This window comes from Bombina bombina, chromosome 9 (genome assembly GCF_027579735.1).
Source record: "Bombina bombina isolate aBomBom1 chromosome 9, aBomBom1.pri, whole genome shotgun sequence".
Taxonomy (NCBI): Eukaryota; Metazoa; Chordata; class Amphibia; order Anura; family Bombinatoridae; genus Bombina; species Bombina bombina.
Genome location: NC_069507.1, coordinates 18,371,322 through 18,394,724, shown reverse-complemented (window position 1 = coordinate 18,394,724; position 23,403 = coordinate 18,371,322). Strand labels below are relative to the sequence as shown.

Below are 23,403 nucleotides of genomic sequence, written 5' to 3'. Positions count from 1 at the left end.
TTACTATATTAAAAAATGATGTTTGGGTATTCTGTGAGGCAATGTACACATCTGCATTGGTTAGGATATCTATACATGTGATGAGTAAATTATAGTTTGGTTGTAGGAGCCTTACAGGTGGTTTAATTAAAATTCTGATATGTATCGTATTAGAATAGTGCTTTATAGCCATGTCAATAAACTATTTAGACGGTTGTTTATGTTACAATTCATGACTAATAATATGATATATTATAATATACATTTTGAGTGGAGGATATAAGTTTGATGTATAGGGTATTACCATTAGTGTGCATACAAAGAGAGAAGCGCTCTACCAGGAACGAACAACAGCTCAGTGGCTTGTTCTATGGCGATTTACCACCCGGAAGCAGCCTCTTTTAGACCAGTGTGCTTTTCACAGAAGAAAACTTTCCTGAAGTATATCAGTCTGATCCTGCCAAGTAAGGTCAGTCCAGCCCCGAAATACCAGGCAATTCTCCTCTGAACAAGGAACATGACAACCCCAGACGATCGTTTCGGCCTCCTATGGGCCTCGTCAGTGAGGTGCAGCCACATTCCTCTAAGCACACTGGGCAAGGAGTCCACGTCTGGTTTCCCCCATCACCCATAGGGAGACTTCCCAAGGGTCATAATAATTTGCATACAAAGAGAGAAGCGCTCTACCAGGAACGAACAACAGCTCAGTGGCTTGTTCTATGGCGATTTACCACCCGGAAGCAGCCTCTTTTAGACCAGTGTGCTTTTCACAGAAGAAAACTTTCCTGAAGTATATCAGTCTGATCCTGCCAAGTAAGGTCAGTCCAGCCCCGAAATACCAGGCAATTCTCCTCTGAACAAGGAACATGACAACCCCAGACGATCGTTTCGGCCTCCTATGGGCCTCGTCAGTGAGGTGCAGCCACATTCCTCTAAGCACACTGGGCAAGGAGTCCACGTCTGGTTTCCCCCATCACCCATAGGGAGACTTCCCAAGGGTCATAATAATTTGCATACAAAGAGAGAAGCGCTCTACCAGGAACGAACAACAGCTCAGTGGCTTGTTCTATGGCGATTTACCACCCGGAAGCAGCCTCTTTTAGACCAGTGTGCTTTTCACAGAAGAAAACTTTCCTGAAGTATATCAGTCTGATCCTGCCAAGTAAGGTCAGTCCAGCCCCGAAATAACAGGCAATTCTCCTCTGAACAAGGAACATGACAACCCCAGACAATCGTTTCGGCCTCCTATGGGCCTCGTCAGTGAGGTGCAGCCACATTCCTCTAAGCACACTGGGCAAGGAGTCCACGTCTGGTTTCCCCCATCACCCATAGGGAGACTTCCCAAGGGTCATAATAATTTGCATACAAAGAGAGAAGCGCTCTACCAGGAACGAACAACAGCTCAGTGGCTTGTTCTATGGCGATTTACCACCCGGAAGCAGCCTCTTTTAGACCATTAGTGTTAGGCTATATACACATTTTTTATTTATGGTTAAAGGGATATGAAAACCAAATGTTTTCTTTCATGATTCAGATAGAGCAGAAAATGTTAAGCAACTTTCTAATTTACCCCTATTAACAATTGTTCTCCGTTCTCTTGGTATGCTTTCTTGAATGAGCAGCAACGCACTTCTGGTCACCCCCTCTCACACTAAGCACACACAATGTCACCAACCTCTCACACTAAGCACACACTCTGTCACCCCATCTCACACTAAGCACACACTATGTCACCCCCTCTCACACTAAGCACACACTCTGTCGCCCGCTCTCACGCTAAGCACACACTCTGTGAACCCCCTCTCACGCTAAGCACACACTCTGTCACCCCCTCTCACGCTAAGCACACACTCTGTCACCCCCTCTCACGCTAAGCACACACTCTGTCACCCCCTCTCACGCTAAGCACACACTCTGTCACCCCCTCTCACACTAAGCACACACTCTGTCGCCCCCTCTCACACTAAGCACACACTCTGTCGCCCCCTCTCACACTAAGCACACACTCTGTCGCCCCCTCTCACACAAAGCACACACTCTGTCGCCCCCTCTCACACTAAGCACACACTCTGTCACCCCCTCTCACACTAAGCAGACACTATGTCACTCAATCTCAAAATAAGCACACACTCTGTCACCCCCTCTCACACTAAGCACACACTGTGTCACCCCCTCTCACACTAAGCACACACTGTGTCACCCCCTCTCAAACTAAGCACACACTCTGTCACCCCCTCTCATACTAAGCACACACTCTGTCACCCCCTCTCACACTAAGCAGACACTATGTCACTCAATCTCAAAATAAGCACACACTCTGTCACCCCCTCTCACACTAAGCACACACTGTGTCACCCCCTCTCACACTAAGCACACACTGTGTCACCCCCTCTCAAACTAAGCATACACTCTGTCACCCCCTCTCATACTAAGCACACACTCTGTCACCCCCTCTCACACTAAGCACACACTCTGTCACCCCCTCTCACACTAAGCACACACTCTGTCACCCCCTCTCACACTAAGCAGACACTATGTCACTCAATCTCAAAATAAGCACACACTGTGTCACCCCCTCTCACACTAAGCACACACTGTGTCACCCCCTCTCACACTAAGCACACACTGTGTCACCCCCTCTCAAACTAAGCACACACTCTGTCACCCCCTCTCTTACTAAGCACACACTCTGTCACCCCCTCTCACACTAAGCACACACTCTGTCACCCCCTCTCACACTAAGCACACACTCTGTCACCCCCTCTCACACTAAGCAGACACTATGTCACTCAATCTCAAAATAAGCACACACTCTGTCACCCCCCTCACACTAAGCACACACTCTGTCACCCCCTCTCACACTAAGCACACACTGTGTCACCCCCTCTCACACTAAGCACACACTGTCACCCCCTCTCATACTAAGCACACACTCTGTCACCCCCTCTCATACTAAGCACACACTCTGTCACCCCCTCTCACACTAAGCACACACTCTGTCACCCCCTCTCACACTAAGCACACACTCTGTCACCCCCTCTCACACTAAGCACACACAATGTCACCCCCTCTCACACTAAGCACACACTCTGTCACCCCCTCTCACACTAAGCACACAGTCTGTCACCCCCTCTCACACTAAGCACACAGTCTGTCACCCCCTCTCACACTAAGCACACACTATGTCACCCCCTCTAACACTAAGCACACACTCTGTCACCCCCTCTCACACTAAGCACACACTCTGTCGCCCCCTCTCACACTAAGCACACACTCTGTCGCCCCCTCTCACACAAAGCACACACTCTGTCGCCCCCTCTCACACTAAGCACACACTCTGTCACCCCCTCTCACACTAAGCAGACACTATGTCACTCAATCTCAAAATAAGCACACACTCTGTCACCCCCTCTCACACTAAGCACACACTGTGTCACCCCCTCTCACACTAAGCACACACTGTGTCACCCCCTCTCAAACTTAGCACACACTCTGTCACCCCCTCTCATACTAAGCACACACTCTGTCACCCCCTCTCACACTAAGCAGACACTATGTCACTCAATCTCAAAATAAGCACACACTCTGTCACCCCCTCTCACACTAAGCACACACTGTGTCACCCCCTCTCACACTAAGCAGACACTATGTCACTCAATCTCAAAATAAGCACACACTCTGTCACCCCCCTCACACTAAGCACACACTCTGTCACCCCCTCTCACACTAAGCACACACTGTGTCACCCCCTCTCACACTAAGCACACACTGTCACCCCCTCTCATACTAAGCACACACTCTGTCACCCCCTCTCATACTAAGCACACACTCTGTCACCCCCTCTCACACTAAGCACACACTCTGTCACCCCCTCTCACACTAAGCACACACTCTGTCACCCCCTCTCACACTAAGCACACACAATGTCACCCCCTCTCACACTAAGCACACACTCTGTCACCCCCTCTCACACTAAGCACACAGTCTGTCACCCCCTCTCACACTAAGCACACAGTCTGTCACCCCCTCTCACACTAAGCACACACTATGTCACCCCCTCTAACACTAAGCACACACTCTGTCACCCCCTCTCACACTAAGCACACACTCTGTCGCCCCCTCTCACACTAAGCACACACTCTGTCGCCCCCTCTCACACAAAGCACACACTCTGTCGCCCCCTCTCACACAAAGCACACACTCTGTCGCCCCCTCTCACACAAAGCACACACTCTGTCGCCCCCTCTCACACTAAGCACACACTCTGTCACCCCCTCTCACACTAAGCAGACACTATGTCACTCAATCTCAAAATAAGCACACACTCTGTCACCCCCTCTCACACTAAGCACACACTGTGTCACCCCCTCTCACACTAAGCACACACTGTGTCACCCCCTCTCAAACTTAGCACACACTCTGTCACCCCCTCTCATACTAAGCACACACTCTGTCACCCCCTCTCACACTAAGCAGACACTATGTCACTCAATCTCAAAATAAGCACACACTCTGTCACCCCCTCTCACACTAAGCACACACTGTGTCACCCCCTCTCACACTAAGCACACACTCTGTCACCCCCTCTCACACTAAGCAGACACTATGTCACTCAATCTCAAAATAAGCACACACTCTGTCACCCCCTCTCACACTAAGCACACACTGTGTCACCCCCTCTCACACTAAGCACACACTGTGTCACCCCCTCTCAAACTAAGCACACACTCTGTCACCCCCTCTCATACTAAGCACACACTCTGTCACCCCCTCTCACACTAAGCACACACTCTGTCACCCCCTCTCACACTAAGCACACACTCTGTCACCCCCTCTCACACTAAGCACACACTATGTCACTCAATCTCAAAATAAGCACACACTCTGTCACCCCCTCTCACACTAAGCACACACTGTGTCACCCCCTCTCACACTAAGCACACACTGTGTCACCCCCTCTCAAACTAAGCACACACTCTGTCACCCCCTCTCTTACTAAGCACACACTCTGTCACCCCCTCTCACACTAAGCACACACTCTGTCACCCCCTCTCACACTAAGCAGACACTATGTCACTCAATCTCAAAATAAGCACACACTCTGTCACCCCCCCACACTAAGCACACACTCTGTCACCCCCTCTCACACTAAGCACACACTGTGTCACCCCCTCTCACACTAAGCACACACTCTGTCACCCCCTCTCACACTAAGCACACACTCTGTCACCCCCTCTCACACTAAGCACACACTCTGTCACCCCCTCTCACACTAAGCACACACTCTGTCACCCCCTCTCACACTAAGCACACACTCTGTCACCCCCTCTCACACTAAGCACACACTCTGTCACCCCCCTCTCACACTAAGCACACACTCTGTCACCCCCTCTCACACTTAGCACACATTATGTCACCCCCTCTCACACTTAGCACACATTATGTCACCGCCTCACATCCCATTCCACCCTCAAATTGTCACTCCCGGCTATTGTTAGATTACAGGGAACTTCCTGTCCCACTCATGACATCACTACATTGTCACGTGACCCAAAGAAAAGCCACGCAACCGGACAGCTCAGGCTGTCCTAGAAAGGCAGCATTGCGCATGCACATATTCCTGACACGCGTGTCTCGCACTAGTACGCATGCGTCAAATGTGTACGCTTACGTTTCAGTCTACCCTGCGCATGCGAATTGCTGTTTCCGAAGCCAAGTTCCCTCCTGTATTCTGCCCTTTGGTGCGACGTATTTCCGGTGTGTGGTGTCAGCTTACCGTGACTGTCTGGTGTAATCAGGGCCCGGGCCGGGAACCGAGCGGGGAGACAGGCTGGACACGGTAATGGCGGGATGCTACCATTTTGGGGAATTGTAGCCCGGCCGGTTAGGTACTGAAGCTCGCACAGCAACCCGAGCTAGATATAGAGGCGGGCCTAACCGGGAGGGGAACACTAACTAAGGGGGATTACGCACACTGTCCGTGGGGGGGAGACGCTGAGGAGGGGGTCACACACTGAGTGGTAAGGGGGTGATAACACACTGAGTGGTAAGGGGGTGATAACACACTGAGTGGTAAGGGGGTGATAACACACTGAGTGGTAAGGGGGTGATAACACACTGAGTGGTAAGGGGGTGATAACACACTGAGTGGTAAGGGGGTGATAACACACTGAGTGGTAAGGGGGTGATAACACACTGAGTGGTAAGGGGGTGATAACACACTGAGTGGTAAGGGGGTGATAACACACTGAGTGGTAAGGGGGTGATAACACACTGAGTGGTAAGGGGGTGATAACACACTGAGGAGTAAGGGGGTGATAACACACTGAGTGGTAAGGGGGTGATAACACACTGAGTGGTAAGGGGGTGATAACACACTGAGGAGTAAGGGGGTGATAACACACTGAGGAGTAAGGGGGTGATAACACACTGAGTGGTAAGGGGGTGATAACACACTGAGTGGTAAGGGGGTGATAACACACTGAGGAGTAAGGGGGTGATAACACACTGAGGAGTAAGGGGGTGATAACACACTGAGGAGTAAGGGGGTGATAACACACTGAGTGGTAAGGGGGTGATAACACACTGAGTGGTAAGGGGGTGATAACACACTGAGTGGTAAGGGGGTGATAACACACTGAGTGGTAAGGGGGTGATAACACACTGAGTGGTAAGGGGGTGATAACACACTGAGTGGTAAGGGGGTGATAACACACTGAGTGGTAAGGGGGTGATAACACACTGAGTGGTAAGGGGGTGATAACACACTGAGTGGTAAGGGGGTGATAACACACTGAGTGGTAAGGGGGTGATAACACACTGAGTGGTAAGGGGGTGATAACACACTGAGTGGTAAGGGGGTGATAACACACTGAGTGGTAAGGGGGTGATAACACACTGAGTGGTAAGGGGGTGATAACACACTGAGTGGTAAGGGGGTGATAACACACTGAGTGGTAAGGGGGTGATAACACACTGAGTGGTAAGGGGGTGATAACACACTGAGTGGTAAGGGGGTGATAACACACTGAGTGGTAAGGGGGTGATAACACACTGAGTGGTAAGGGGGTGATAACACACTGAGTGGTAAGGGGGTGATAACACACTGAGTGGTAAGGGGGTGATAACACACTGAGTGGTAAGGGGGTGATAACACACTGAGTGGTAAGGGGGTGATAACACACTGAGTGGTAAGGGGGTGATAACACACTGAGTGGTAAGGGGGTGATAACACACTGAGTGGTAAGGGGGTGATAACACACTGAGTGGTAAGGGGGTGATAACACACTGAGTGGTAAGGGGGTGATAACACACTGAGTGGTAAGGGGGTGATAACACACTGAGTGGTAAGGGGGTGATAACACACTGAGTGGTAAGGGGGTGATAACACACTGAGTGGTAAGGGGGTGATAACACACTGAGTGGTAAGGGGGTGATAACACACTGAGTGGTAAGGGGGTGATAACACACTGAGTGGTAAGGGGGTGATAACACACTGAGTGGTAAGGGGGTGATAACACACTGAGTGGTAAGGGGGTGATAACACACTGAGTGGTAAGGGGGTGATAACACACTGAGTGGTAAGGGGGTGATAACACACTGAGTGGTAAGGGGGTGATAACACACTGAGTGGTAAGGGGGTGATAACACACTGAGTGGTAAGGGGGTGATAACACACTGAGTGGTAAGGGGGTGATAACACACTGAGTGGTAAGGGGGTGATAACACACTGAGTGGTAAGGGGGTGATAACACACTGAGTGGTAAGGGGGTGATAACACACTGAGTGGTAAGGGGGTGATAACACACTGAGTGGTAAGGGGGTGATAACACACTGAGTAGGAAGGGGGTGATAACCCACTGAGTAGGAAGGGGGGGGGGAATGATAACCCACTGAGTAGGAAGGGGGGGGAATGAAAACCCACTGAGTAGGAAGGGGGGGGGGGAATGATAACCCACTGAGTAGGAAGGGGGGGGGGAATGATAACCCACTGAGTAGGAAGGGGGGGGGGGAATGATAACCCACTGAGTAGGAAGGGGGGGGGGGAATGATAACCCACTGAGTAGGAAGGGGGGGGAATGATAACCCACTGAGTAGGAAGGGGGGGAATGATAACCCACTGAGTAGGAAGGGGGGGGGGGGTTAATGATAACCCACTGAGTAGGAAGGGGGGGGGGAAATGATAACCCACTGAGTAGGAAGGGGGGGGGAAATGATAACCCACGGAGTAGGAAGGGGGGGGAATGATAACCCACTGAGTAGGAAGGGGGGGGGGAATGATAACCCACTGAGTAGGAAGGGGGGGGAATGATAACCCACTGAGTAGGAAGGGGGGGAATGATAACCCACTGAGTAGGAAGGGGGGGAATGATAACCCACTGAGTAGGAAGGGGGGGAATGATAACCCACTGAGTAGGAAGGGGGGGAATGATAACCCACTGAGTAGGAAGGGGGGGAATGATAACCCACTGAGTAGGAAGGGGGGGAATGATAACCCACTGAGTAGGAAGGGGGGGGGAAATGATAACCCACTGAGTAGGAAGGGGGGGGAATGATAACCCACTGAGTAGGAAGGGGGGGGAATGATAACACACTGAGTAGGAAGGGGGGGTGATAACCCACTGAGTAGGACACCAGCGGTCAATCACTGTTATACTCCTCCAATGTGTTTAACAATCAGCAGCTAGCTCGCACTAGTGTAGGATATGTGCGTGTTCTCTGTCTTAATCATCCACGTTTTAATTTTGACTTTCCTATCCATTTAACTGCTTCCGCTTCATATGCATTATAGACATTTAGATTTTAATCTTTCATGGAATTCAAGTTGTCAGTCGCTTATTTTTCTTGTCCATCTGAACTGGTGTCCGCTCCCTTTTGTAAACTTACTGAATAACAGGCTGTTCTTTTTATATAACTCGTTTAGAATGTCACTGACAGCTCTGTAATGTGACCTAGAAATGATTCTCTGGATGGAGCTATGAATCACTTCAGGTAGTTGTGACATCGTGGTAGGAACCTTGTGTAGTACATGTAAACAAGGCAGACTGCTGTGGTGTAACAGGATACTGGTGCTGGACCTCCACTGTCTGCTACCATCTTGGCAGGACCACATCGATTTATTAGCTCAGATTAGTTCTTATATTTGTATATTATCAAATTGTTGCAGCAGAGAGAGAGGCCTGTCTAGTCTGTCCGTTTCCCTGTCTGAAGTATGGGCATAAAACCTCATGTAATTACACAACTTTTCTATAGTCTAAAATTAACATATTATTCAAATGATGACCGCTGCTTGATAAATCGTGACTTCAGGTTTGCTTCTGTGAACCTCCTGTCAAAGTGGAGAAAAGGGCTTAATAAATCTAGGCCATTGAGGGCAAGAATTTGGTCTCTAACATTTAGAAAGTCTACAGAAATGGATCTGATATTCTGGTGATGTCCAAAGTGGCAGAAGTATGTGTTTTTGTTTCCTATAAAAATAATATTCATGAAATATGTTGGATTCAGGTGTTTTTCAGTACTTTAATTCTTTTTAAGATGCCAAAAAAGTACAGATGCTTTTCATATATTCTTCAAGTAAGTATTGGGCCATAGATAAACGTGCCACAGGTTTATTTGTTATTTTTGTATTTATTTTTTTTCCATTAGTTTTCATTGTTTTTTTTTATATTTGTTTGGAAATGTCATTTACAAAAAATATTTTACATGACTTTCCAGTAAACTATTCTCCTGCCAACTTTAAAACCTCATACTCTGCAGGGAGTCTACAAATTGGTTTAAAATTTAGGAGCCAGATAGTGGTATTTGTATATAGATATATGGAGCTTAACCCAAAAAGTAACGAGCCAGGGGTAAAATTCTATGAGCCAGTGAGCCTGTTACCCATGCCTGTGTTTTGAACCAGACAAGAGGGGACATCCTGTGCTGATTTATTTTTCAATACTATCTTTTATTCCAGTACCTGCAGATCTGACCCACACTGAATATCCCCAAAGCAGAACATAGTGATCTGAGATGTCATCGCAGAAAATGCATGTCTGCAGAAAGAACAGGAACTGTTAGCACTTTAACTTTTCAGCGCTGCTCCACATTAGGTTGTTCTTTTTAAACAGAGCTGTTCTCTGGCTGCATTGTATACGTTTTCCTTAACACAGTGTATCCAGAGCAAATTACTGTTTGAAGACAACAGTCAAATATGCAGTAGTGCTGCAAAGCAGTAGTGCATTGATTGTTCCCTAGCTTGGAGATTTTTGAAAGCTCGTTCCCTAGCTTTTCAGTCTGCAAAGCTGTTTTCCTCTGAATGTAAGATGTTCGTATGAGCAATGCACCTTTTTTATTACTACATTTCTAAGTTAGACTAAGAGAAAAGGAAACAAATTAATTAATTTTACAATTACTTTTTTTGTCTGCAGCTAATTTGCACTGCAATTTTCAACTACTGCACTAGATTTTTAGCTTTAAATATTGCTTTATTCTCCAGTTAACCAACACATTGCAATTGATCTGTTGCTTTAGTGTAACACAAATTTGCAATTTTATTTCATTTAGAAATGACCTGCAGAAAAAATTTCACTAAAAAAATCTCATCGCAGAAAGTGAATAAGAGTTTTGTCTCTGGGCTGAATATCTGCTGGGTCAACTATTGGAGGGGAAAGTTAAAGGGACACTGAACCCAAATTTTTTCTTTTGTGATTCAGATAGATCATACAATTTTAAGCAACTTTCTAATTTACTCCTATTATCATTTTTTCTTCATTTTCTTTGTATCTTTATTTGAAATGCAAAAATGTAAGTTTAGATGCCGGCCCATTTTTGATGACCAACCGGGGTTGTTCTTGCTGATTGGTAGATAAATTCATCCACCAATTAAAAAGTGCTTTCCACAGGTCTGTACCAAAAAAAAAAGCTTAGATGCCTTATTTTTCAAATAAAGATAGCAAGAGAAACAAAGACAAATTTATAATGGGCATGAATTAGTTGCTTAAATTGCATGCTCTATCTGAATCGCAAAAAAAAAATTGGGTTCAGTGTCCCTTTTAATGTTTGGGCAATTAGTTATGATATTGTAAGGTATCTCCCCCGTGTGTTGTAAAATTGTTCTGTTTTTATTGGTAATGACATTTTGTGTATTTTAATATATTCTCACATTACCAGATTACACACCTGTAATGTATTTACCTCTCACTAAGAAAATGCTTCCAGTTGTAAAAGAGAGAGTCAGCGGTTAAAGGGACACTGAACCCAATTTTTTTTTTCTTCCTCCGTGAATCAGAGCATGCAATTTTAAGCAACTTTCTAATTTACTCCTATTGTCAATTTTTCTCGTTCTCTTGCTATCTTTTTTTGAAAAAAAAAGGCATATAAGCTTTTTTCTTGGTTCAGCATTTTTTTTATTGGTGGATGCATGTATCCACCAATCGGCAAGGACAACCCAGGTTGTTCACCAAAAATGGGCCGGCATCTAAACTTACATTCTTGCATTTCAAATAAAGATACCAAGAGAATGAAGAACATTTGATAGCAGGAGTAAATTAGAAAGTTGCTTAAAATTTCATGCTCTATCTGAATCACGAAAGAAAAAATTTGGGTTCAGTGTCCCTTTAATCAAGGGAATAGCTAGAACATATGTTAATAGGGCACAAACACAGAACTGAAGGTTGCGCACTTAGCATTACTTGTAACAAATACATTTTATTAAAGCAATTCAGCATTTATATGATTGTTTAGATTAGTTTGTGATACTAACAATCTCAAGACGTTGCCTTTGAGCAGCAATAACGGCCACTAATATGTGTCACACACAAACTATATGAAATAATAAGTGTGCTGTTGGATTTGCATATAGCCATAATATAGAATGCATTTAGGGGTCAAGACATCTATTTACAATTTAGAAGCCAGACATGCTTTTATGATCCAGCTATTGGTATTTGTATATAGATATAAGGAGAATAACAGAGGTACATTCTACACGCCGGTGGCTCCCTGGGTTTTTCGAGCCCTGATGTATGTAATAAGGGATAATGCCCAGTACTTTTGTTACATGCATGTAATGAATAATTCTGTCCTGTAGGAAAGCATTGGGCTATACGTTGATTTCTGTGTAAACTGTGTGGTCTTCACTTTACTTGTGACGCGGTCACAACGTACATAAATGTGCACACTGCTTTGTGACATCCGAGAGCCACACTGTGCTTGTCTGGGAAACAGGTGAAAGTATTGGGTCCCGGATAAATGTGCCATAGAAAGTATCTACTCGGGTGATTTATTGTGACGGTGAGTCATGGGTAACTTCTGGTTTTGTGATCATGACAAATTAGCATTTTTGTGACTTTCAGAACCTAGCTAGGTTCTTGTGGCCATGTCTGAGCTGTCACCCAACTGTTTAGAGGTGGAAAGCTTATTTAAAACGTCTTGTTTGTAGCTGTTTTTTCTGTCCCTTGACAGATCTGTGTGCTCCCTGCGTGCACAGTGATTATATACGGCTGAGCATGCCTGTTTATAAATAACAAAAAACACCCTATGATAATTAAACAGGTTTTTATTCTTACTAAAAACTCATGCTCAACATTTTCAGTTCATCTAAAAAAATGTTTCAAAATGCATTAATTTGATTTAAACACAGAAACATAATTTTTTTATGTGGGAGCTTTCCTTTCAACCAATTAGCTAAAGACCCAGAACTCTGGCAAAACCAGGCACATCCTGTTTCCCCTTAAAGTTAAAGGGACACTAAACCCATTTTTTTCTTTAATGATTCAGATAGAGCATTACATTTTAACCAACTTTCTAATTTACTCCTATTATTTTTTCTTTGTTCTCTTGCTATCTTTATTTTAAAAGCAGGAATGTAAATCTTAGCAGCCAGCCCATTTTAGGTTCAGCACCCTATCCACGGTTGCTTATTGGAGGCTTACATTTACCCACCAATAAGCAAGCATAACCCAGGTTCTCAACCAAAAATTGGCCAGCTCCTATGCATCACATTCCTGCTCTTTAAATAAAGATAGCAAGAAAATGAAGCAAAATTGATAATAACAGTAATTTAGAAAGTTGCTTAAAATTGTTGCTCTATCTGAATCATGAAAGAAAAAATTTGAGTTTAGTGTCCCTTTAATCAGCTTCTATATAACCCTTTTTTCCTACAAAAAAGTCCCTTTAACAAAGTAAAACCTGGCAGCCATGAACTTTCAACTTGGGATAAATTAAATTCCAGGGGATCATTTTACGTTTGGAAATTTGGAGCATAAGCAAACAGGTGCAACTCATTCACCTGTGCGTATTGGACTTGCTGTCTGCTCCTGTGGAGCCTGGTTAATATGAAAAACCCAGAGGCAGAACTTTTTTTCACTTTCTGCAATTTGATTTTTTTTGTTTTTGTGAAAAATGTTTCTGCTGGTCACTTTAATATCACATTTTAAATTGGACTGTTTCAACTAAGGCACCAGCTTACTTGTACTGTGATGATTATTTGTATAGTAAAGCAAGTTTCTCGTCTTCGTCTAACATCACATAATTATAAGGTATAAATGAAGTAATAAAAAGGTGCATTGCGCATAAGAATGTCTTACACTCAGGAGTCACAGCTTTGCAGACTGGGAAAGGCTTAGGGGGCGGGGTTTAAAAATCCCTGAGCCACTCATCAATGTGCTTCCACTGCTCCATATTTGACTGTGCTCTTCAAACAGCTCTGGCTGCACTAATTTACACAGTGCAGCCAGAGTACAGCACTGTTTGAAGAGAAAAGCCTGATGTGGTGCAGCGCTGCAGAATTAATTTCTATGAAGGTTTATGCATGTGTCCTGTTCTTGCTGCAGAACTGCTGCATTTTCTGCAATGACATCTGGGATAGCAGCATGTTTTGCCTTGGATGGGATCTGACAGAGCAGTGCAGGAGTCAGCAGTGTTTTCAGACAAAGCTGTCTGTGGCCTTGTTGAGTGGGGTTACACCATTAAACAGCTTCATGTCAGAGGCTACTGCTCTAAATATATTGTCTTATTTTTTTATTATACTTTATTTATGAAGCGCCAGCATATTCTGCAGCGCTGTCCATGGGTACAATTCATTTAAATAAAACAATGATATAAAACTTGTAAGAGACAGGACAAAATGTACAAACACATACTGGAGGAATTGAGGGCCCTATTCCCGTGGGAAACTTACAATCTAGAAGGGTAGGAGGTTGAGAAACAGGAGGTGAGGACTGAGAAAGATGTTAAAAGGACACTAAACCCAGTTCTATTTCTTTTGTGATTCAGATAGAGCATGCAATTTTAAGCAACCTTCTAATTTACTCCTATTATCAATTTTCCTTTGTTCTTTTGCTATCTTTATTTAAAAAGCAGGAATGTGATGCATAGTAGCCGGCCCATTTTTGGTTGAGAACCTGGGTTATGCTTGCTTATAGGTGGGTAAATGTAAGCCTCCAATAAGCAAGCGCTATCCATGGTGCTGAACCTAAAATGGGCTGACTGCTAAGACTTACATTCCTGCTTTTTAAAATAAAGATAGCAAGAGAACGAAGAACAATCGATAATAGGAGTAAATTAGAAAGTTGCTTAAAATTGCACGCTCTATCTGAATCCTGAAAGAAAAAAATGTGGATTCAGTGTCCCTTTAATGCAGAGTTAGATGAGGGAAATGTTGTTAGGGAAGTGAAATTAATTTATTATTGAGTTGGGTGGTAGGCTTCTCTGAACAGAAAAGTCTTCAGGGAGCATTTAAAGGAAGAAAGATTAGGGCAAAGCCCTAATCTTTCCTAATTTTTTTCCCTAAAGGTATTAAAAATAACGGGCCTCTCTGTTTACCGGTTTTATATTGTATCTTTCTGTTTCACTAGTCACATTCCTCTACATCACTTTAAACACTAGTTAGCACCAATCTTCTTCTTTTTTAGCTTTTGTTGGTTTTTTTTGGAAATTGTATTCATATTTGTTGACTATAAACTGTAGAACAGTGCAGTACATCTGAACATAGTAAATGTGACCGTGGTGTTTTTTTAAGTATAGGGAAAAATACAAGTTCATATGTGAAGTCCTTGTACTTAAAGGATATGAAACCCAAACATTTTCTTTTGTGATTCAGACAGAGCATACCACACGATTTTAAAAAGTTTCCAATTTACTTCTATTAAATTTGCTTCGTTCCATAGTATTCTTTGTTGAAGAGATACCTAGGTAGTATCTGTAGCACTACATGACAGGTAATAGTGCTGTTATCTAGTGCTCTTGCTAATGTGTAATATTGTGTGTTATAGAGATACCTAGGTAGCATCTGTAGCACTACATGACAGGTAATAGTGCTGTTATCTAGTGCTCTTGCTAATGTGTGTTATAGAGATACCTAGGTAGCATCTGTAGCACTACATGACAGGTAATAGTTATGTTATCTAATGCGCTTGCTAATGTATAATATTATGTGTTATAGAGATACCTAGGTATTATCTGTAGCACTACATGACAGGTAGTAGTGCTGTTATCTAGTGCTCTTGCTAATGTATAATATTGTGTGTTATAGAGATACCTAGGTAGTATCTGTAGCACTACATGACAGGTAATAGTGCTGTTATCTAGTGCTCTATCTAATGTATAATATTGTGTGTTATAGAGATACCTAGGTAGTATATGTAGCACTACATGACAGGTAATAGTGCTGTTATCTAGTGCTCTCGCTAATGTATAATATTGTGTGTTATAGAGATACCTAGGTAGTATCTGTAGCACTACATGACAGGTAGTAGTGCTGTTATCTAGTGCTCTTGCTAATGTATAATATTGTGTGTTATAGAGATACCTAGGTAGTATCTGTAGCACTACATGACAGGTAATAGTGCGTGCTCTTGCTAATGTATAATATTGTGTGTTATAGAGATACCTAGGTAGTATCTGTAGCACTACATGACAGGTAATAGTGCTGTTATCTAGTGCTCTTGCTAATGTATAATATTATGTTATAGAGATACCTAGGTAGTATCTGTAGCACTACATGACAGGTAATAGTGCTGTTATCTAGTGCTCTTGCTAATGTATAATATTGTGTGTTATAGAGATACCTAGGTAATATCTGTAGCACTACATGACAGGTAATAGTGCTGTTATCTAGTGCTCTTGCTAATGTATAATATTGTGTTATAGAGATACCTAGGTAGTATCTGTAGCACTACATGACAGGTAATAGTGCTGTTATCTAGTGCTCTTGCTAATGTATAATATTATAATATTGTGTGTTATAGAGTTACCTAGGTAGTATCTGTAGCACTACATGACAGGTAATAGTGCTGTTATCTAGTGCTCTTGCTAATGTATAATATTGTGTGTTATAGAGATACCTAGGTAGTATCTGTAGCACTACATGACAGGTAATAGTGCTGTTATCTAGTGCTCTTGCTGATGTATAATATTATGTTATAGAGATACCTAGGTAGTATCTGTATCACTACATGACAGGTAATAGTGCTGTTATCTAGTGCTCTTGCTAATGTATAATATTGTGTTATAGAGATACCTAGGTAGTATCTGTAGCACTACATGACAGGTAATAGTGCTGTTATCTAGTGCTCTTGCTAATGTATAATATTGTGTGTTATAGAGATACCTAGGTAGTATCTGTAGCACTACATGACAGGTAATAGTACTGTTATCTAGTGCTCTTGCTAATGTATAATATTGTGTTATAGAGATACCTAGGTAGTATCTGTAGCACTACATGACAGGTAATAGTGCTGTTATCTAGTGCTCTTGCTAATGTATAATATTGTGTGTTATAGAGATACCTAGGTAGTATCTGTAGCACTACATGACAGGTAATAGTGCTGTTATCTAGTGCTCTTGCTAATGTATAATATTGTGTGTTATAGAGATACCTAGGTAGTATCTGTAGCACTACATGACAGGTAATAGTGCTGTTATCTAGTGCTCTTGCTAATGTATAATATTGTGTGTTATAGAGATACCTAGGTAGTATCTGTAGCACTTCATGACAGGTAATAGTACTGTTATCTAGTGCTCTTCCTAATGTATTATATTGTGTGTTATAGAGATACCTAGGTAGTATCTGTAGCACTACATGACAGGTAATAGTGCTGTTATCTAGTGCTCTTGCTAATGTATAATATTGTGTGTTATAGAGATACCTAGGTAGTATCTGTAGCACTACATGACAGGTAATAATGCTGTTATCTAGTGCTCTTGCTAATGTATAATATTGTGTGTTATAGAGATACCTAGGTAGTATCTGTAGCAATACATGACAGGTAATAGTGCTGTTATCTAGTGCTCTTGCTAATGTATGATATTGTATGTTATAGAGATACCTAGGTAGTATCTGTAGTACTACATGACAGGTAATAGTGGTGTTATCTAGTGCTCTTGCTAATGTATAATATTGTGTTATAGAGATACCTAGGTAGTATCTGTAGCACTACATGACAGGTAATAGTGCTGTTATCTAGTGATATTGATAATGTATAATATTATGTGTTATATAGATACCTAGGTAGTATCTGTAGCACTACATGACAGGTAATAGTGCTGTTATCTAGTGTTCTTACTATTGTATAATATTGTGTGTTATAGAGATACCTAGGTAGTATCTGCAGCACTACATGACAGGTAATAGTGCTGTTATCTAGTGCTCTATCTAATGTATAATATTGTGTGTTATAGAGATACCTAGGTAGTATCTGTAGCACTACATGACAGGTAATAGTGCGTGCTCTTGCTAATGTATAATATTGTGTGTTATAGAGATACCTAGGTAGTATCTGTAGCACTACATGACAGGTAATAGTGCTGTTATCTAGTGCTCTTGCTAATGTATAATATTGTGTGTTATAGATACACCTAGGTAGTATCTGTAGTACTACATGACAGGTAATAGTGCTGTTATCTAGTGCTCTTGCTAATGTATAATATTCTGTGTTATAGAGATACCTAGGTAGTATCTGTAGCACTACATGACAGGTAATAGTGCTGTTATCTAGTGCTCTTGCTAATGTATAATATTGTGTGTTATAGATACACCTAGGTAGTATCTGTAGCACTACATGACAGGTAATAGTGCTGTTATCTAGTGCTAATTTATAATATTGTGTGTTATAGAGATACCTAGGTAGTATCTGTAGCACTACATGACAGATAATAGTGCTGTTATCTAGTGCTCTTGCTAATGTATAATATTGTGTGTTATAGAGATACCTAGGTAGTATCTGTAGCACTACATGACAGGTAATAGTGCTGTTATCTAGTGCTCTTGCTAATGTATAATATTGTGTGTTATAGAGATACCTAGGTAGTATCTGTAGCACTACATGACAGGTAATAGTGCTGTTATCTAGTGCTCTTGCTAATGTATAATTTTGTGTTATAGAGATACCTAGGTAGTATCTGTAGCACTACATGACAGGTAATAGTGCTGTTATCTAGTGCTCTTGCTAATGTATAATATTGTGTGTTATAGAGATACCTAGGTAGTATCTGTAGCACTACATGACAGGTAATAGTGCTGTTATCTAGTGCTCTTGCTAATGTATAATATTGTGTGTTATAGAGATACCTAGGTAGTATCTGTAGCACTACATGACAGGTAATAGTGCTGTTATCTAGTGCTCTTGCTAATGTATAATATTGTGTTATAGAGATACCTAGGTAGTATCTATAGCACTACATGACAGGTAATAGTGCTGTTATCTAGTGCTCTTGCTAATGTATAATATTGTGTGTTATAGAGATACCTAGGTAGCATCTGTATCACTACATGACAGATAATAGGGCTGTTATCTAGTGCTCTTGCTAATGTATAATATTGTGTGTTATAGAGATACCTAGGTAGTATCTGTATCACTACATGACAGATAATAGGGCTGTTATCTAGTGCTCTTGCTAATGTATAATATTGTGTTATAGAGATACCTAGGTAGTATCTGTAGCACTACATGACAGGTAATAGTGCTGTTATCTAGTGCTCTTGCTAATGTATAATATTGTGTGTTATAGAGATACCTAGGTAGTATCTGTAGCACTACATGACAGGTAATAGTGCTGTTATCTAGTGCTCTTGCTAATGTATAATATTGTGTTATAGAGATACCTAGGTAGTATCTGTAGCACTACATGACAGGTAATAGTGCTGTTATCTAGTGATCTTGCTAATGTATAATATTGTGTGTTATAGAGATACCTAGGTAGTATCTGTAGCACTACATGACAGGTAATAGTGCTGTTATCTAGTGCTCTTGCTAATGTATAATATTGTGTGTTATAGAGATACCTAGGTAGTATCTGTAGCACTACATGACAGGTAATAGTGCGTGCTCTTGCTAATGTATAATATTGTGTGTTATAGAGATACCTAGGTAGTATCTGTAGCACTACATGACAGGTAATAGTGCTGTTATCTAGTGCTCTTGCTAATGTATAATATTGTATTATAGAGATACCTAGGTAGTGTCTGTAGCACTACATGACAGGTAATAGTGCTGTTATCTAGTGCTCTTGCTAATGTATAATATTGTGTGTTATAGAGATACCTAGGTAGTATCTGTAGCACTACATGACAGGTAATAGTGCTGTTATCTAGTGCTCTTGCTAATGTATAATACTGTGTTATAGAGATACCTAGGTAGTATCTGTAGCACTACATGACAGGTAATAGTGCTGTTATCTAGTGCTCTTTCTAATGTATAATATTGTGTGTTATAGAGATACCTAGGTAGTATCTGTAGCACTACATGACAGGTAATAGTGCTGTTATCGAGTGCTCTTGCTAATGTATAATATTGTGTGTTATAGAGATACCTAGGTAGTATCTGTAGCACTACATGACAGGTAATAGTGCTGTTATCTAGTGCTCTTGCTAATGTATAACATTGTGTGTTATAGAGATACCTAGGTAGTATCTGTAGCACTTCATGACAGGTAATAGTGCTGTTATCTAGTGCTCTTGCTAATGTATAATATTGTGTTATAGAGATACCTAGGTAGTATCTGTAGCACTACATGACAGGTAATAGTGCTGTTATCTAGTGCTCTTGCTAATGTATAATATTGTGTGTGATAGAGATACCTAGGTAGTGTCTGTAGCACTACATGACAGGTAATAGTGCTGTTATCTAGTGCTCTTGCTAATGTATAATATTGTGTGTTATAGAGATACCTAGGTAATATCTGTAGCACTACATGACAGGTAATAGTGCTGTTATCTAGTTCTCTTGCTAATGTATAATATTATGTGTGATAGAGATACCTAGGTAGTATCTGTAGCACTACATGAAAGGTAATAGTGCTGTTATCTAGTGCTCTTGCTAATGTATAATATTGTGTTATAGAGATACCTAGGTACCATCTGTAGCACTACATGACAAGTAATAGTGCTGTTATGTAGTGCTCTTGCTAATGTATAATATTGTGTTATAGAGATACCTAGGTAGTATCTGTAGCACTACATGACAAGTAATAGTGCTGTTATCTAGTGCTCTTGCTAATGTATAATATTGTGTGTTATAGAGATACCTAGGTAGTATCTGTAGCACTACATGACAGGTAATAGTGCTGTTATCTAGTGCTCTTGCTAATGTATAATATTGTGTTATAGAGATACCTAGGTAGTATCTATAGCACTACATGACAGGTAATAGTGCTGTTATCTAGTGCTCTTGCTAATGTATAATATTGTGTGTTAAAGAGATACCTAGGTAGCATCTGTATCACTACATGACAGATAATAGGGCTGTTATCTAGTGCTCTTGCTAATGTATAATATTGTGTGTTATAGAGATACCTAGGTAGTATCTGTAGCACTACATGACAGGTAATAGTGCTGTTATCTAGTGCTCTTGCTAATGTATAATATTGTGTTATAGAGATACCTAGGTAGTATCTATAGCACTACATGACAGGTAATAGTGCTGTTATCTAGTGCTCTTGCTAATGTATAATATTGTGTGTTATAGAGATACCTAGGTAGTATCTATAGCACTACATGACAGGTAATAGTGCTGTTATCTAGTGCTCTTGCTAATTTATAATATTGTGTGTTATAGAGATACCTAGGTAGTATCTGTAGCACTACATGACAGGTAATAGTGCTGTTATCTAGTGCTCTTGCTAATGTATAATATTGTGTTATAGAGATACCTAGGTAGTAACTGTAGCACTACATGACAGGTAATAGTGCGGTTATCTAGTGCTCTTGCTAATGTATAATATTGTGTGTTATAGAGATACCTAGGTAGTATCTGTAGCACTACATGACAGGTAATAGTGCTGTTATCTAGTGCTCTTGCTAATGTATAATATTGTGTGTTATAGAGATACCTAGGTAGCATCTGTATCACTACATTACAGATAATAGGGCTGTTATCTAGTGCTCTTGCTAATGTATAATATTGTGTGTTATAGAGATACCTAGGTAGTATCTGTATCACTACATGACAGGTAATAGTGCTGTTATCTAGTGCTCTTGCTAATGTAGAATATTGTGTGTTATAGAGATACCTAGGTAGTATTTGTAGCACTACATGACAGGTAATAGTGCTGTTATCTAGTGCTCTTGCTAATGTATAATACTGTGTTTTATAGAGATACCTAGGTAGTATCTGTATCACTACATGACAGGTAATAGTGCTGTTATCTAGTGCTCTTGCTAATGTATAATATTGTGTGTTATAGGGATACCTAGGTAGCATCTGTATCACTACATGACAGATAATAGGGCTGTTATCTAGTGCTCTTGCTAATGTATAATATTGTGTGTTATAGAGATACCTAGGTAGTATCTGTAGCACTACATGACAGGTAATAGTGCTGTTATCTAGTGCTCTTGCTAATGTATAATATTGTGTTATAGAGATACCTAGGTAGTATCTGTAGCACTACATGACAGGTAATAGTGCTGTTCTAGTGATCTTGCTAATGTATAATATTGTGTGTTATAGAGATACCTAGGTAGTATCTGTAGCACTACATGACAGGTAATAGTGCTGTTATCTAGTGCTCTTGCTAATGTATAATATTGTGTGTTATAGAGATACCTAGGTAGTATCTGTAGCACTACATGACAGGTAATAGTGCTGTTATCTAGTGCTCTTGCTAATGTATAACATTGTGTGTTATAGAGATACCTAGGTAGTATCTGTAGCACTTCATGACAGGTAATAGTGCTGTTATCTAGTGCTCTTGCTAATGTATAATATTGTGTGTTATAGAGATACCTAGGTAGTATCTGTAGCACTACATGACAGGTAATAGTGCTGTTCTAGTGCTCTTGCTAATGTATAACATTGTGTGTTATAGAGATACCTAGGTAGTATCTGTAGCACTTCATGACAGGTAATAGTGCTGTTATCTAGTGCTCTTGCTAATGTATAATATTGTGTGTTATAGAGATACCTAGGTAGTATCTGTAGCACTACATGACAGGTAATAGTGCGTGCTCTTGCTAATGTATAACATTGTGTGTTATAGAGATACCTAGGTAGTATCTGTAGCACTTCATGACAGGTAATAGTGCTGTTATCTAGTGCTCTTGCTAATGTATAATATTGTGTGTTATAGAGATACCTAGGTAGTATCTGTAGCACTACATGACAGGTAATAGTGCTGTTATCGAGTGCTCTTGCTAATGTATAATATTGTGTTATAGAGATACCTAGGTAATATCTGTAGCACTACATGACAGGTAATAGTGCTGTTATCTAGTTCTCTTGCTAATGTATAATATTATGTGTGATAGAGATACCTAGGTAGTATCTGTAGCACTACATGACAGGTAATAGTGCTATTATCTAGTGCTCTTGCTAATGTATAATATTATGTGTTATAGAGATACCTAGGTAGTATCTGTAGCACTACATGACAGGTTATAGTGCTGTTATCTAGTGCTCTTGCTAATATATAATATTGTGTGTTATAGAGATACCTAGGTAGTATCTGTATCACTACATGACAGGTAATAGTGCTGTTATCTAGTGCTCTTGCTAATGTATAATATTGTGTGTTATAGAGATACCTAGGTAGTGTCTGTAGCACTACATGACAGGTAATAGTGCTGTTATCTAGTGCTCTTGCTAATGTATAATATTGTGTGTTATAGAGATACCTAGGTAATATCTGTAGCACTACATGACAGGTAATAGTGCTGTTATCTAGTTCTCTTGCTAATGTATGATATTATGTGTGATAGAGATACCTAGGTAGTATCTGTAGCACTACATGACAGGTAATAGTGCTATTATCTAGTGCTCTTGCTAATGTATAATATTGTGTGTTATAGAGATACCTAGGTAGTATCTGTAGCTCTACATGATAGGTAATAGTGCTATTATCTAGTGCCCTTGCTAATGTATAATATTGTGTGTTATAGAGATACCTAGGTAGTATCTGTAGCACTACATGACAGGTAATAGTGCTATTATCTAGTGCCCTTGCTAA

The 23,403-nt window shown here is 41.3% G+C and overlaps 1 protein-coding gene across 1 annotated transcript in view; it reads left to right on the top strand.

Annotated features, from left to right (window-relative positions):
• Positions 1–5,679: 5,679 nt before the first annotated feature.
• The window catches only part of SAR1A (secretion associated Ras related GTPase 1A), an 85,280-nt gene continuing 67,556 nt past the window's right edge, over positions 5,680–23,403 (top strand). Inside the window, exon 1 of the mRNA XM_053691933.1 lies at positions 5,680–5,818. The gene's annotated coding sequence lies outside the window, so the exon portion shown is untranslated. The remainder of the gene's footprint in view (positions 5,819–23,403) is intronic.